The following is a 17,892-nucleotide window of genomic DNA, read 5'->3' on the forward strand; positions in this document are numbered from 1 at the left end:
ATTTATGTTGCTGCCTGTTTACTTGTATTGATATGTGTCTCCCCACCTCTAGACTGTGAGCCCATTGTAGGGGTAGGGATTGTCTCTATTGCCGTATTTTACTTTCCAAGCGTTTAGTACGGAATTCTGCACACAGGAAGCGCTCAATAAATAAGGATTGGATGGGTGAATGAAAGGAGGGCAGGGGAGGGGGGGGGGAAGGAGAGGAGGGTTTCCACGTGAAATGCCTTCCAAACTCGCTCACCCACCCACCTACCGCCTCAAGACTGTAAGCTTGTCTTTAGACTGTAAAGTGGGCAGGGAATGTGTCTGTTATATTGTACTCTGCCAAGCACTTAGTACAGTGCTTTGCAACGGGAACCACTCAATAAGTACCATAGAATGAATGAACTGTCCCCATTGGCATGCCCTTGGACTGTCCCCTGGATTCCTCTTCCTTTCCCTTTTCTAGGTTTAATTCCCCCTTTCTCTCTCGGCCTTACCATTTGTTCCCCTGTTTCTCACTCCCACAACAGCACCTGTCCTTCACAGAGCCCCCCGCCCGCATAATTTCTGTCCCTGTCTGGAAAGCAGCCACCACAAACTCACCCACCAAGCATCCCCCCTCAAACCTTTGCCCACATAGGCACAAACATGCAGGTAAACTCTTGGCACACTTAGAGGAGCGGGAAACTCATGCCGCATTGAAACAGAGAATCAATAATCCATGGTATTTATTGAGTGCTTACTGCATGCAGAGCACTGTACTAAGCGCTTGGGAGAGGACAATACAGTTGGTAGACACATCCCCTGCCCACAATGAGCTTACAGTCTGGGCGGGAGACAGATATTATTATAATTATATAATTATTATAAATAGCACTTAGTACAGTGCTTTACACACAATAAGCGCTCGGTAAATATCATCATCATCAATCGTATTTATTGAGCGCTCACTATGTGCAGAGCACTGTACTAAGCGCTTGGGAAGTACAAATTGGCAACATATAGAGACAGTCCCTACCCAACATTGGGCTCACAGTCTAAAATCATTAGACTGTGATCTAATATAAAAATAATATATAGTATATAATATATAATAATTTATATAATATAATCATATATAAAATATGATTAATAATAAAAATAAATAAATTATGGATATGTATTTAAGTGCTAAAGGGTAGTGGAAGAAGGGAATAAAGGGTGTAAATTGAAGTGCAAGGGCGATGCAGAAGGGAGTGGGAAAAGAAGCAGTGAAGGCTTGCATGTACGACCTTATCCGTGGTAAAGGGCTATGGCCTGGAAGGAGTCGTGAAACATCCTCGTGTCTCTCCCTCCCCTGGAAAGGTGTAACCCCCCAAATCATGCCAACTCCGAACAGATCACTGAAACTGCAACACACACAGCAAATGTTGTCCAGTATTTAGAGACACAAGCCCAACTCCTCAACTGTTTGCATAGATACAAAACAGACAACCAAACTATATACCGTTTTTCCGAAGCTAAAAAAGTGTGTTTTTTTGTTTGCCGTATAATAAGATGATGCCATCTGCTCTCTGCAAGGGGAATGTGGGGATGATTAACAGGTGCTGCTGTATTGCACTGAGGTTGTGGAGCTAGAAATGCATTGAGAGGAGGCAGCATGCCCTGCTGAATATGTATATCTCTGTTTGTGCATGTGTGACCTTGCTGTCATTCGCTGACATGGAATGGGGAAGCGTTTGGGCCAATGAGACAGTGAGGTTTTTTTTTTTAATTAGTTTGCAAAAGGGCACGAAAGCCCAGTTAGGTATCCCTTAATGACCACGCAACTGGATTAAATCTTTGGGACAGGATTTCTGGGACAGTGTAGTAAATTGCTTGGACAAAAAAGACTCCCCAAAGAGCCTGAAACTCTATTAGGTCTGGTTCTTCTCTTGGATTGTGTGTGTGTGTGGAAATGCTATTCGTGCTGGTAAGGGACTTCAGGGTATTCTTTTAACATTAACATACTCAAAAGAAAAATCTCCTTTGTTAGACTGGCTATTACCAAAGCCTCTAATGGGGTTTTCCAGGATTTTTTTGGGGGGGTGGGCGGCACCCTCGTTTGTTTTGCAGTCTTTTCTTTATGCAAATACTAGAGATTATGTCCTGGGTTTTTAATACCTTTCCATCATTTAAGGGTTACTTATTTCCAAAGGCAGTATCAAGCTGTCTAATCAGGATCAACCTGTAAATTCAAGGTTTGAATATCTGCTGCGTTCTATTGAAATAGTAACTACTGGAACTTTGCCTGTTCTTATATTCACTCCCCTCTGAATAACTAGTCATTAATACCACAATTGAGCCATACTTGAATAATAATGCACTAATCTATCATCTTTGCCTTTTCTAAGCAGTTGTGTATTAATGCGTATTAGCCTGCACACGATTCTGGTTAATAGCAAAGCATAATTATGCTATGAAAGCATTGCTAGTTAAGTACGGAAGCTATGCAAACTAGTGTTGTAAAAATAAGTCAGTGACATGCCAAAGTTTGAGCAGGAGGTAGTTAGTTTGACACATTGATTACAATCTTTGTAAATTACATAGTTCTGTTCAATACCCCCAGTTCAGCATTTTTTTGGGGGGGGTTATAAAACTTTCCTAGATATGGTAGGTTGCAGTGACTGCTGCATTTATTTGCACAGGATTTAGAAATTACATAGAATTGTTTTACTTTTCCCATCTACCTTGAGTTTCAGTTAGCCAAGTAGAATTCATGTGGCCCTAGGTTCAAAAAGTCCCCTGTTCTCTCCCCCCATAAATACTTTCGAAAAAATTACATGTAAACCTTGAATAAGGTTTTTCTGGCCTTGCTATATCACAGTTTCTGAAACAATGAGATTTGGGGCGAAACATTTAAAATATAAATTGCTTGCCTGTTCCATACATTTTTAGAAGCCATATTTGAGTGTAAAAAGAGCAAGTATAATGAAAAAATACAACTATGGGGAGAAACCAAAGATTTTAATATACTCTGAGCACTGGAGGTTGATTAATGTATTTTCTCAGATTATTAATGTAGTGTAATAACTCAGAAATAAAAAAAATGGAACACATTATTAATGGGAAATCAAGAGACTGGCAAGTTCCTTGTAAGTAATGTACTATTTTAAATGAAACTTTCTCCTTTGTGCAGTTGGCTAATGAGTGAGTGTCATTAATTAAGGTATACCTTCAAGTTCTTATTGGGATGGTAAATATTCAGGGTCTTTTCTACACTGTTTCAGTAAACTACTTATGCCTCTTTGTGTTTGGTCATTATCAGCCTAAGGATGTCCCAGTTTCCAAACAATGAGATGTTCTGTATGATGCATATAGCCATTCTATTTTTTCCTATTTTTTATTCCATTATATAACTAGAATGAAGTTATCTAAGCTAAGCTATCTATGCCAAGCTAGCTCTCTTCCTCCCTTCAAGGCCCTACTGAGAGCTCACCTTCTCCAGAAGGCCTTACCAGACTGAGCCCCTTCCTTCTTCTCCCCCTCCTCCCCCTCGTCCCCCTCTCCATCCCCCCATCTTACCTCCTTCCCTTCCTCACAGCACCTGTATATATGTATATATGTTTGTACATATTTATTACTCTATTTATTTATTTATTTTGCTTGTACATATCTATTCTCTTTATTTTGTTAGTATGTTTGGTTTTGTTCTCCATCTCCCCCTTTTAGACTGTGAGCCCACTGTTGGGTAGGGACTGTCTCTATATGTTGCCAACTTGTACTTCCCAAGTGCTTAGTACAGTGTTCTGCACACAGTGAGCGCTCAATAAATACAATTGGTTGATTGATTGATTATCTTTCATAGCAAGATCTTATACTCTTATTCAGGATAAAATGAACATTTTAAGTATGAAAGATAAAAGAAACAATTTAAGATATTTTGGAAACTATTTGCATGAAGCTTAAAAGCACGTTGCACAGCCTCAGAATGATTTTGAGCATTTTGGGAAAGAATAAAAAGAGGTGGTCTTTCACGCTTCTCTTCCAAACACCCTTTATTGCCACTATCGGAAGCAAGTTTTAAGGCAGGACGGACCAGAAGCTGAACCTCTGTGGCATTTCTTATGTCCCTCTCTGACTGTAAGCTCATTATGGGCAAGGAACCTTTTATATTTTACTCTCCCAAGCTTTCATTACAGTGCTGGGCTCACAGTAAGTGCTCAATAAATACCACTGACTGATTCTTTGAAGAGACAATCTTTTTTCCCATCTTCCTCTACCGAGAGAAAGAATTGCACTCACCTCAGCACATTTTCCCATGTACCAGGCTCAGAAGCAGGGTTAGAATCCCAGAATATCAAAGGATGAGGAGGTGGTGCAGAAAAGAAGGGTTTAGCTACATCGGAGAACTGGGGAACTTTTGGACAAATGGGTTCCAACTGAACCAGAACAGCATTCGACTGCTGGCCCAAAGTAAGACAGATGTAAAGCTGTTTTAACTACAAACTAGAAGGGGATAACCAGTGAGGGATCCAGATTGACACAACTCAAGAGAAACAGCACTGTCTAGTGGGAAAAACTTGGGCCTGGGAGCTCTGCCACGTGCCTGCTGTATGATCTTGGGCAAGTCACTTAACTTCTCCGTGCCTCAGTTACCTCATCTGTAAAATGGGGATTAAGACTGTGAGCCCCATGTGGCACATGGACTGTGTCCAACCCAGTTATCTTGTGTATACCCAAGTGCCTGGAACAGAGTAAGTGCTTAGCAAATATCATTAAAGAAAACCAAAAGGCTTCACTGCCCCAGAATTCTGGAGCCCTTAGGTGAAGCAGTGTAGAAGCAGTGTGGCTCAGAGGAAAGAGCACAGGCTTGGGAGTCAGAGGTCATGAGTTATATATATATATATATATATATGTTTGTACATATTTATTACTCTATTTATTTATTTATTTTGCTTGTACATATCTATTCTATTTATTTTATTTTGTTCGTATGTTTGGTTTTGTTCTCTGTCTCCCCCTTTTAGACTGTGAGCCCACTGTTGGGTAGGGACTGTCTCTATATGTTGCCAACTTGTTCTTCCCAAGCGCTTAGTACAGTGCTCTGCCCACAGTAAGCGCTCAATAAATACAACTGATTGATTCTAATCCCGGCTCTGCCACTTGTCAGCTGTGTGACTTTGGGCAAGTCACTTAACTTCTCTGGACCTCAGTTCCCTCATCTGGAAAATGGGGATTAAGACTGTGAGCCCCATGTGGGACAACCTGATTACCTAGTATCCCCCCGGCACTTAGAACAGTGCTTGGCACATAATAAGCGCTTAAGTGCCATTATTATTATTATTATTATTATTAGGTGGAGGAGGGAGGGGCTTGGCTTGGGGGGTGGGGAGGGATGAAAGAGGCAAATTTTGTCTTAGATGAAGGGAAGAAGGAGAGAGGGGCCTGAAAGAAGGCTGAGTAAAGGGAGGAAGGGAGAGGGAGGAGAGAAAAGAGGGGAAGAACACTGAAGGTTGAAAATGGAGGAGGCAGAAGGAATTTTATACTCCCTCTCCACTGCTGCGTCCACTGTCTGGATTAAGACCTGGCTCCTAAACCTGTCCCTGTCTCTTGCCTGCTGGGTGACTTTGACCAAGTCACTTAACTTCTCCGTGTTTCAGTTTCCTCTTCTGTAAAGTGGGGTTTCAATATTTGTTCTCAATTGATCAGTCAATCATATTTATTGAGCGCTTCCTGTGTGCAGAGCACTGACCTAAGCACTGGAGAGAGAGTACAATACAACAGAGTTGGTTGACACGTCCTCCCCATGATAGACTGTGAGCCTCTTATGGGTTAGGGACTGTGTCAATCTAATTGTCCGGTATCTATCCCTGAATTTAGCACAGTGCTTGGCACATAGCAAGACCTCAGCCGGCTCTCCAGGTACCACCCAGGTAGAAGGGGCAGTGACTCTGGCAGCTGTCGGGATTCCACTAGAACTGTTCTGGCACGTGCCTTAGGACCTGTGGAATGAAAGGGACCTTTCGATGCAGCTGGAGAGGAAGAATTCCAGCAAGGCTGGGAAACTCCCTTCATTCTCAAACCTAAATGGGCCAAAACAGCTGCGGTGAAGACAGCGGTGGTTGTGATTGCTGTTGCCCTTTAATCCCGCATGCGAGAGCATGGATCATTTTTAGCGTATCGATTTATTCATTCAGTTGTATTTATTGAATGCTTACTGTGGCCAAAGCAGTGTACTTTGTGCTTGGGAGAGAACCAAACAACAACAAACAGACACATTCCCTGCCCACAGCAAGTTCATAGTCTAAATAATCTGACCATTTCACTGCCCCCCTGCTAAGCATCTTTTAGTGTCTTCTAATTGCCTGATGAATGACCTTGGACAAGTTGCTTAACTTCTCTGTGCCTCAGTTTCCTCATCTGCAAAATGAGATTCAATACCTGTTCTTCTTCCTGCTTAGACTGTGAGCCCCATGTGGGACCTGATTATGTTGTATCTACCTCAGCACTTAGTACAGGGTTTTTCAGACAGTAAGCACTATACAAACACCACAGTTACTAATTATTATCTATAGAATGGGGAGTCAATATTTGTTCTCCCTCCCAGTAACACTGCACACCCCATTTGGGACATGGACTGTGTCTGGTCTGATCCAGCGCTTAGAACAGTGCTTTGCACATAGTAAACGCTTAACAAATGCCATCATTATTATTATTATTAACTTGTATCTATCCCAGTGTTTAAAGCAATGCTAGGCACATAATAAACACTTAGATACCTCAGTTATTAGTAATTGAATGAGTCTATCAAAAAGGGGTATTTAATGATCACCAATTATGTGCAGAGCACTGTTCTAAGCACTTGACAGAATTCAATGGGATCAAAATATTTGATACTCATCTCAAGGGGCTTGAAATCTAATGGGGGAAGACAGGCAGACATAAATTATAAGTTATGGGAGCAGGAGGAGGAATAAGGATATAACAGGTAATAGCACAAGATTGTCAGGAAGAAATAGCTCAATCAATTGAATGTACAGTTAAATATACAGATGGGAGCTCTTGTTATGACATCCCGTTTATGATCATTGTGGGCAGGGATTGTCTCTATTGCTGTATTATACTTTCCCAAGTGCTTAGTACAGTGCTTTGCACACAGTAAGTGCTTAAATAAGTGTGATTGAATGAATTTGTAAAAATTGGGTTGTCATGTGAATGATTGTACTATGGGCTGTGTTTTCCCATAGACGTGTTGGGTTCCATTTCAATACCAGCCCCTGAGGGACAGACATGCTCTTAGATAGGATGTTATGTGGGGAAGGAGTTTACATATGTTGGAATAAATCATCAAAGTAGCGCAGATTACATGTATTTTGGGGTGTGCCTGTTTCCTCGGATCGGTAGAAATGCACAAGTGCTAAGTATGTCTGTTGGGACTTAATCAGAAAAGGCTTCATGGAGGAGAAAGCTCATAGTGAGCAGGGAACTTGTGTGCCAACTCTGTTTTATTGTAATTTCCCAAATGATTAGTACAGGGCCCTACATACAGTAAGCACTCAATAAATACGATTGATTGAGGTGGATTTTTTTGTTGTTGCTGTTGGTTAGGGAAGCTTTGAGGATGGGGAGAGCTATGGTCTGGTGGACTTGAAGGGGGAGAGTTCACCAGACAGGGGAACAAAGAAAGAAAGGGATCGGAGTAGTAAGTGAGGTGCAGCTAGAAGGGGACCTGAAGGAGACAAGAGGGCACAGTGGGAACTTTGGGAGAGGATATGCAAGACGGGACAAAGCTAGTGGAGAGCCCTGAAGCCGACAACAAGGAGTTTCTGTTTGATGTAGAGGGAGATAGAGAATTGTTGGGGTGCTTTATGGAGTGAAGAGATGTGTGCTGAAAGACGTTTTAGGACGCTGATCTGGACAGCAGAGTGGGGAATCGACAGAAGGGCGAATAACATTTAAAATAAGAATCTTTGACCCTAGGCTTCACAACTTTCCATCAACTGATTTCCCTTTACCTGTCATCTACTCTTTATTTCCTCCTAAATCACCTGCTTGTGCTCCAGCCCAATTCACTACTCACAGATCACTGTGGGGCTCGTCTCCCATTTCTTATCATTAAAACACATGCCTCCCTTTCTTCTGAAATCCCAGTCAAAGACCATCTACAAAGCAGTTTGGTGTCATGGAAAGAGCACAGCCCTGGGATTTAGAAGGCCTGTGCTCTTATCCCAGTTCTGCTATCTGCCTGCTTCGTGACTTTGGACAAGTCAGTTAAACTCTGTGCCTCATTTTCCTCCTCTGTAAAATGGGGATTCAGTACCTGTTAATAGTAATAATAATAATGATGGCATTTGTTAAGCGCTTCTCCCTCCTTCTTAGCCTTAATGCCCATTTTACAGAGGAGGTAACTGAGGCCCAGAGAAGTGAAGTGACTTGCCCAAGGTCACACAGAAGACAAGTGGAGGAGTCAGGATTAGGACCCATGACCTTCTCTAACAGAGTTGCTTCTCTAACAGAGTTGGTAGTCACTTTCCCTGCCCACAAGGAGAAGCAGCATGGTCTAGTGGATAGAGCATGGGCCCAGCAGTCAGAAGGACTTGGGTTTCAATCCCTGCTCGGCCAGTTGTCTGCTGTGTACCCTCGGGCAAGTCACTTCACGTCTCTGTGCCTCAGGTAACTCATCTATAAAACAGGGTTTAACGTCTGTCTCTCCTCGTGGACTACAATGTCGGCTCCTCCCTCGTGGGGAGGGATCCTGTCTACTACCTCGATTGCATTACACTTTCCTAAGTCCTTCGGACAGTGCTCTCCACATGGTAAGCACTCAATAAATACCACCGATTGATCGATTGGTTGATACAGCTGCAGCTTGTCTTCCATAATTTTCAAAATGTGGGGACTGAGGTTTCTGTCGCAGTGCTTGTTGAGACCGTTGGACTTGGAATAGCCCTGCCTATGTGGCAAGGAAAATGGAAACCAAAAAGCCCCTGGTATTTATAATTGTCTTTGTCTTTTCCTGTTGTTTTCTGTCTTTTGTTTTGTCAGTCTTGTGTTTTTCTGTTCCTGGATGACGCATTCTTATTCTTAAGTTGTGATCCCCTCGACCCAGGGACCTTGCCCATTTTTAATTCATGTACTTTTTCCCAGTTCTGAGAACAGTAATTCACATTTGGCAAACACTTGATAAATGCTATTACTACTAATACTATGTCCACGATTTTTCAGATGGCTGTCTTAAGACATATAGTATGGTTGCTGAATCCCATATAAAGCCATTAAAAATTTTTTGCGCTGAGTTAAGGCATCTGTTCAATTCAAGACTCCCAAATATTTAAACTGGTTTGAAGAAAATAGATTTAAAATGTCATTATTGAACCAGAGCAATGATCTATCCAGTCCAGGATTCTGTTGTGAATCGTTGGCTGTAGAGGTTATAAATGCCCCGATAAATTTCAATTTGTAGATGGTGGCTGAAGAGGTTATCAATCTCCAAATAAATTACAATTTGGAATCACTTTCCTTTTAGGTTAGGAGGTTCTGCTCAGATTTAATTAGACTCTTTAAGGAACTTCAGTTGCGTCAAAATTTAGTAGTTGTTAAAAGTAAGCACTTGCAAACAAGTAAATTCACCGAAAGCGTTCACACAAATGTGGGTGGCGAGGATGCTTACAGAACTTGATTTTTTTGGAACTAATGAAAAACCTGGAATGCAAAATCTGTCCTGCAGCTCTCAATAGAACTATACAGATGGTATGCCTAATGTTTTGTTTTGAAAAGGGTTTTATGTTGAACTATGCACTGAAAATATGCAGCTCACGATGCTTATGCTTTATTCTTTGAGATTTCTCTTCAATGACTGACCGTTGATCCAATCATAATGGAGAAACAAGAGCCTCAGTTGTATCCAGGGCAATCTATCAGTTTAAAAATAGAAGTAAGTAATTTAGTTTTCTGAAGTTACCATTTCAAGGTGGTTCAAAGCACTTTACAACCTAATGGGTTATTATAGTCTCCTAGTCTGAGGATGGTGTTGGCAAATGGAGAAGCCATTATGCACTAAAAACTAACTTATATGCAGCTGGGAATATTAAAATCATTTTTCTTGGAAGAGAGCCTTGGAGGTTTATCTTGCAGCTATTACCCTTTGTTTACTTTTTAGTAGAAAATGCTTTGGGATTTCTTCCCTCTCCTTCAGCCCTGAGAATCTACATTTTCCTTTATTCTTCTTTTCTCAGCTTGATCCTTCTGTCTTTTCAGACAGTTACCAGTTGGACTGTAAAAGGGTTATGTTTTCGGGCATGGAAATTGGTAGTAAGAGAAACTTGATTCTGAAGAAACCAAACTCTGGGTTTCAGGCCATCGGATGGTTTCTTTGATATACAGGTTAGAGAGGTTTTCATCATCTTTGCAGCCCTTGTGACCTCCGTTTCTCCCAGCACCCACATGTGAATTGATCATAAACCTTGATCTCCAGCTGAGCAGGGAGAGGGGGAAGCATCTTAGCCCACAGCTTCATTCTCTGGTGTCCTCTGGGGTCCAGAATTGATGGTGAGAGAGTCCAGGTTGTCTGCCTCAGCTGGTGCTCCTTCCAGAGTCTGGTGTAAGAGAAGCTGAGTAGTCAAAGGGGAAAGAAAGAGCACACGGTAACCAGCCAATCAATCATTCGTATTTATTGAGTGCTTACTGTGTGCAGAACACTGCACTAAGCGCTTGGGAGAGCATGATGCAGCAATACAACAGGAGCATTCCCTGTCCACAGTGAATTTATAGTCTAGAGAGCACCTCGACTGTCCCAACTCTGTCTCTTGCCTGCTGTGTGACTTTAGTTTATCTTTGTCTCACCTGTGCAATGGGGGTTAAGTAACTCAACTAGGTTGTGGCCCAATTGTCTTGTATCTACCTCAGTTTTTAGGATGTATCAGGGCTGAACAAAATCCACAAGGATTATTATTATTGTCTTACTTAAATGGGAAATGTGCTGAATACCTTGACTTGGGGGGAGCTTAATAATCCTATGGAAGCATGCGATGCTTTTCTTGAATGACAATGGGGTAGAGAAGGTACCCTACTGTATTTTTATGGGTTCAGTGCATATAAGTCTCTCAACAATATACACAGGTAGATATGATTTCACCAGTACCGGCATCATCTTCAAACATGAAGGACCATTCTCACTGTCTCTCACATATCCAAGTAGTCCTCCTGTAACATGGGTGTTATGCTTTTTTTTTTTAAGAATGATGCATTAAGGAAAACACACATCATAGAAAGGGCACCTCGATCAACATCGCACACATGTACAAAGTTATTTCTTTCTCCACCTCATCACATTCTAGGCAGAAATCATCAGAAAAACACTCCCTAACTGTATAGTTGCTATCTAGCCTAACACATGTGGTGAAAACATGCATTTATATACGAATAAACATTTTATAGGGCGAGGTAGCCAAGGTGCAAATCATGAAACCGAAGTGTCAGAATTTATTATGTAGAGATGGCGACTCAACATGCAGGTGGGATTGAGGTTGCAGCATAGCCATTAATAGCCAGTTCATAAGTAGTCACACATCATTTCAATAAATACATCATTTAGCATGCTGCTAACCAACATTAAAGCCCATCCCAGTGCTTCTTAAATTCTACCTACCTCCTTTAAGCAGCACACAGCAGTTTCCAGAATCAGAAATGATGCCAGAGGATTCCATGAAATATACCTCTTTGGGGTCGGGAATTACATCTGCCAACTCTATGCTTGTACTCTCTCAAGCACTTTAGTACAGTTCTCTGCTTAAAGTAAGCGATTGATTCATTGAATGATCTATCTAAGGGGGGCCCCTATGTCAATTTAATCAATCTGCAACCTCAGACCCAAGTCCATCAATGGTATTTATTGAGTGCTGACTGTGTGCCCAGCACTGTACTGAGCATTTGGAAGTGTACGGAGTTGGGAGATACGTTCCCTGCTCACAACAAGTACCTAAGTGGGGCAAACAGAGTAGCTGGTAAGTTTGAAAGACCCTCATTCTTATTTCTAGATACAAGCACTCTCTTGCATTCCTGATTTTGTGAATCTGGGCATCAATTTACAAAAATTAATTTTCTCTTAGGAATATTTATTTGCCTATTTGAAGGGAATATTGCATGTAGAGCTTGGGGGAAGTTTGCACATAGAACATCAGATGGTCTCAAATTTTTTTAAAAAATGCATATTATTTTCTGGTTTGCTGGAGCCTACTGTAGAGCTAGAACATGAATGCCTGAGGAATAATTTGGATTCAATTGAAACCAACTATTATATCGAGTTAAGGTTTGGAATCAATCAGTCAGTAATTATTATGGAGCCCCTTCTCTGTGCAGAGCACTGTACTAAGAGCCCAGGAGAGTATATTAGAATTATTGGACCTGATCTCTGCCTTTAAGGAGCCTACAATCAAGATGGGGGAGATTGTCACTAAAAATATGAGGAAGAAGAAAAAGAAGGTACTCAACTGAGCATGTAAATTGGTATGTGCAAAAATGCTACAGGTAGTTTGGAGTCATTTTAGCTTTAAATCCCATCTTTAAGAAACCTACCTTTTTGTGCTGAGATGTTTCAAGTTCATCTTCATTTCACTTCCAGTGGAGAAAAAACAATTTTACATCAACCAGTGATTTTTTTTTCAGTTTCAAATAACTCAATACTGACCTGCTTTTAGAACTTTAAATTGAGGTCTCCGTGGTGCTGAATGAGAACAAGTACAGTGTCTTCCAGGAGTTTGTTGTTGACTGAACAAATAGCTAAGGTTTGGATATTTTTAAATCATGTGGCCCAGTGTATTCATCCACTTCAGAAAGGTGCAGAGGGATGTGAAATTCTAAATGCGACCAATAGCTGGGGAATGTTAGCTAACAGGGATAAAAACAAAAAAATTCTAAAATTAATTAGATCTTTTAGGGATCTTTCTTTCAAGGGGGCTTCATCTCCAACTCCTCAATAATTGCTTGGAAAGTCGAGGGGGGGAGTTGTCTGTTTTTTCACCATCCCACCCCCACCAACCGTCTCTTTCCGTTCCTTTGAAGGCCCTAGAAGTGCTTAGCATAGCTCAGCCCACAGTAAGTGCCCAGTAAATACAACTGATTGACTGATTGTTCGATCTTGCCCAAGGAACATTCAGACTCTTTAATTTGGTCATTCATTCAAAGGCTTCTACCATCTCTGAATCAGATTCAAATAATGATATTGAGGATATATAAATGCATCCAAGATGAATAAATAATGAGTGTTATATTACATTGAAATTGAATGGGGAGGGCCTGATTACTTGAAAGCAGATGGTCTTATTGATCCGAGAGGTAGAGATCTTCATCTGATTGACTTTAGTGAGGTCATTGTGGATTTTCCTTTCCCTTTGCTGGCTGTGTCACCACTGCAACTTTTGTCTTTAATTTAGGTGTAAATTTGGCTCCTGATTGAATACCTGTGCTTCTGTAGGGCTGACCTCGCAGCCACTATCAATCAGTGGTATTTATTGAGCACTTACTGTGTGCTGAGCACTTAATGTGTGCTGTATTACCTGTCTGAGAGAGGACAATACAACCAAATTAGCAGGCACTATAGGAGACAATTCAGGACACAGCCTCTCCTGGCCTTGCTGCTCCTGTCAGTCAGTCAATTGAATTTATTGAACACTTATTGTGTGCAAAACACTTTACTAAGTGCTTGGGAGAGTACAGTACAACAATAAGGAGACAGAGTAGAACTGGTGGTGGTAATGGGGCTTTGACCCCGACACTCCAGATCTGAGTTACCATCTGCCAATCTGGAAAGATCTACCAAGGCCATCGTCCCTCATCAGAACCATCTTGGAGAAAAGGAAGGCCACTCGGGGGGCTGTTACCTTCTCTATCTGGTTCTGAGTAGATTAGACAATTGTCCAGGGAGTCAGCGGCTTCCATCTCAGGACTGCTGGATAGATTTGAACTTCCAAGAAGTTTGGGGAAGTTTTGTTGGGTGTTGAAGATTAGCCACTGGCTGGGAATATTATTATAGTGATAATGATGGTATTTGTTAAACACTTACTATGTTAAGTGCTTACTAAGTACTGGGGTAGATACAAGCGAATCAGAATGGGTGCACTCCTTATCCCACCTGTGGCTCACAGTCTTAATCCCCATTTTACAGACGAGATAAATGAGGCAGAGAGAAGTTAAGTGACTTGCCCAGGTTCACGCAGCAGACCAGTGGCAGAGCTGGGATTAGAACCCAGGTCCTTCTGACTCTTAGACCCGTGCTCTGTCCACTAAGCCATGCTGCTTCAACTTCTTTCCCAGAACAATAGCATGGGCTCCACGGAGTGGGTAATTATGCCCAGAGATGGCACTGGCACCCCTCTTGATTGAAAAAGAAATATTACAGCTTTTACTTTATGTAGAGGCTTGTCCCAGTCAGACTCTTAAATTTCCCAGATCCAGGAGGATGTAACTGAATAGCAACAATAATTTGGCAACAGAGACTTTAAAACAAAATCCTATTTAAGCACAACCTAATCCTAGTCTGGTTCTGGTATTTAATTTACTATGGATTATCCCCAAATTTAGCAACACCCACAGATCTTTTCTCTTTGGTGGAAAGGTCTTCTTATGGCTTTTCTGTGGGCTCAAGCTAGGATGCATTTCTTCAGTTTGGAGCAGGAAAGGGAGGGCTCCCCTTCATGTAACCCTTTCCCTGCCTTCCCCTTTGTCTCCATCCTCCCGTGGAATTGGCTGGGCTTCAGCTAATGTCACCATTAGCTGATCTAGTCAATCCAAGAGGGATTGACAGGTCATGTCAATGAGGATCCCTTGAGGCCAGATAGGATTTATGGCAGAAAACTCCTTCTCAGTGACATATGCTAGAATTTTTTTGCTTAAGGGCAAATACACTTTCACTTGAAAACCTTTTGGATAATTGAGGACAAAGTGTATTTTAGTTCCAATTATCTAAATTCTGACCTTAGTAGTTGAGCAAATCATTCAGACTATACTCAAAATTTTATTCTGAAATATCTGAATAACTGAAGCAGTAGTGAATTTGGATCCTTTTCAGATTTCTGGAAAATTGGGGGCAAAGTATGTTCCAGATTGGAAATGTCATTAAAAAATTTGTAGGCTCAGTCAATCTGTATTAAATGTAGGCTGCTTTGTATGTATAGTTTTTGAAAGAAAGTCCAGTGGAGAAAACATTATTTTCTAATTATCCTCCTCTTCTCTGAAGGTCACCCATTGTCCTTCAGTTCCTCCTTATTAAGGATGACTTGGGTTTGACTAAAATCTCTGTGGATGTAGTAAACTGGAGAAAATTTTCTGGCCCTTCAATTCCAAACCCAACCTCCCAGGAGTAGCTAGGCCATCCAGAGTGTGGAAATATATTTGCCATGTCAGATAATAATTTTTAGAAGGTAGGGTAAAATTTTAGAATATAAGTAACCACTGAGTCTTATAGCACCAGATCTTATTTCATGCTTCTCCCTCCTTTTGTCTAAATTGAAATAACTGAAGAGAAAATATTCTGAGTCAGGCTGTCATCCAGTAGTAGTAGTAGTAATATCAGAACTAATATTACTAATTACTAATATTACAATTGCTACTACTAATAGTAGTATAGTATAGTATCCTGTACATATCAACTATTACACTTTTTTGTCCAATGGATTTCAATAGGATTAAAGTCTAGTTTATGATAAAGAAGATAAATGAATTAAATTGGGGGGGGGTTCAGTGATGGGCAGTGGACCAAGGAAAGGACATCATAACCCTTTTTTGACCTATATTTAGAGAGGTAATGTATTTTCATGTGTTTTGAAATAGAAAATAGCCGGTGTCCATTTGCTTTCGTCACAGTGTATCTGCTTCATTTGTCAGGGAGCAACAGAAGTACTGGAGAAACCAAGATTAAAATAGTGATAGCATTTGTTAAGCGCTTACTATGTGCAGAGCACTGTTCTAAGCACTGAGGGGGACACAAGGTGATCAAGTTGTCCCACGTGGGGCTCACAGTCTTAATCCCCATTTTACAGATAAGGTAACTGAGGCTCAGAGAAGTTAAGTGACTTGCCCACGGTCACACAGCAGACATGTGGTGGAGTGGGAATTCAAACCCGTGACCTCTGACTCCAAAGCCCATGCTCTTTCCACTGAGCCATCCATGTATCAAAACTGAATTTTCAGAAGAGCTCTAACAAACATTTCAAGTGCTCTCCTTCCACATCTTGCAACTCACAGAGGAATCCTTTCCAAGATGAAATCTAACCCTTACGTTGAAGGTGAACACTGTAACTGTGGTACTCATTCTGAGGATATGGGACTTCATGTTTGACTATCTGATATTTAAATAGTTCTAATTTTGCCACAGATGCAACTTAAAAACAGCTGCAAAAACATATTAAGGAATATCCATTAGTGTGTTTCCCCCTTGTGACTTTGAGAACTCCTTTAAAAATAGTGAATAATAATAATAATGATAATAATTATGGTATTTGTTAAGGCCTTACTATGTGCCAGGCCCCGTACTAAGCGCTGGGGTGGATACAAGTAAATCGGGTTGGACACAGTCCCTGTCCCACATGGGGCTCACAGTCTCAATCCCCATTTCACAGATGAAGTAGCTGAGGCATGGAGATGTAAAGTGACTTGCCCAAGGTCACAGGCAGAGAAGTGGTAGAGCCAGAATTAGAAGCCACGACTTTCTGACTCCCAAGCCTGTGCTTTCATTAGAAGGCCTGAGAAGTAGCGTGGTTTAGTGGAAAGAACATGGGCTTGAGAGTCAGAGGTCGTGGATCCTAATCCCAGCTCTGCCGCTTGTCAGCTGTGTGACCTTAAGCAAGTCATTTAACTTTTCTGTGCCTCAGTTACCTTATCTGTAAAATGGGGATGAAAACTGTGAGCCCCACATGGGACAACCTGATTACCTTACATCTACCCCAGGGCTTAGAACAGTGCTCGGAACCTAGTAAGCACTATACGAATAACAAAATTATTATTATCCACTATGCCATGTTGTTGCCCTGAAGAGAAGTCCCTAATAGGTATATCCCCTAGAATCATAAAGTAGATTTTTTTACTTTCCTGGGAACAATTAACAATTTTAGTTCCTTACAAAAGCTTTCTTTTTTAATTTCCACTGCTCCTTTCCCCCCCACTCCTTTTGCTTAGTTTGTTTGTACAGAAATGGCAAGCTGGGCATTGTGCCCAGTTTGGTTTACTTTTTGTTTATTTATAAAGTATCACGGATTCCATTCCACTTACTAAATTAATATTGTTATTAATTATTATTATTACCACTAAACACATTTTAGAGTTAGAGTAACCTAAAGCTGTAGTATAAAAAATTAATTCAATTGGGAGACTTCATTTGTTAGATTAATCATCTATAAGAAAGCAATGATTCACGGAGAAATGCAGCCAGATTAGTGGGAGAATTGAGCTTCTGATCATTTAAGGTTTTTTCTGTCAGAAATCAAGCACGCTGCTCCACTCCCACTATTGGGTAGCTACAATTTGCAATGCACCTTCACTGTCTGTAGCACTGATCCTGGACCATATTTCTGCTTATCACCTCCCCCTCACACTGTGGTTAGAAACTGGGACTCAGTAATGAAAATGTCTGGGGATCAGTCCATCGGTGGTATTTATTGAGTGCTTACTGTGTGCTGAGAGCTGTACTAAGTGCTTGGGAGAATACAGTACAATAGAGTTGATCCCTGCCCTCAAAGTTCTTACAGTCTTGTGAATGATATTAGCACTCTGCAAATGAGTTAGGAATGAAGAAGCAAAAATGGTCATGTTCAGCTCTATTCTCTCATTATATGGTGGGGAAATGGGGTGCTGTAAGGGTGTGGAAAGATTACCTTGGCATCATTATCTGTGCTAATGTTCTGAAAAGATCAATCCATCAATCAGTATTTTTTACAGTATTTGCCAAGTGCTTAC

General features: G+C 41.1%; 1 protein-coding gene across 1 annotated transcript in view; it reads left to right on the forward strand.

Moving 5' to 3' along the window:
* ANK2 (ankyrin 2) overlaps positions 1–17,892 on the forward strand; it is a 593,212-nt gene that overhangs the window by 1,145 nt on the left and 574,175 nt on the right. The gene's annotated exons all lie outside the window — the stretch shown is intronic.

This window comes from Tachyglossus aculeatus, chromosome 12, assembly GCF_015852505.1.
Source record: "Tachyglossus aculeatus isolate mTacAcu1 chromosome 12, mTacAcu1.pri, whole genome shotgun sequence".
In the NCBI taxonomy this organism is placed as follows: Eukaryota; Metazoa; Chordata; class Mammalia; order Monotremata; family Tachyglossidae; genus Tachyglossus; species Tachyglossus aculeatus.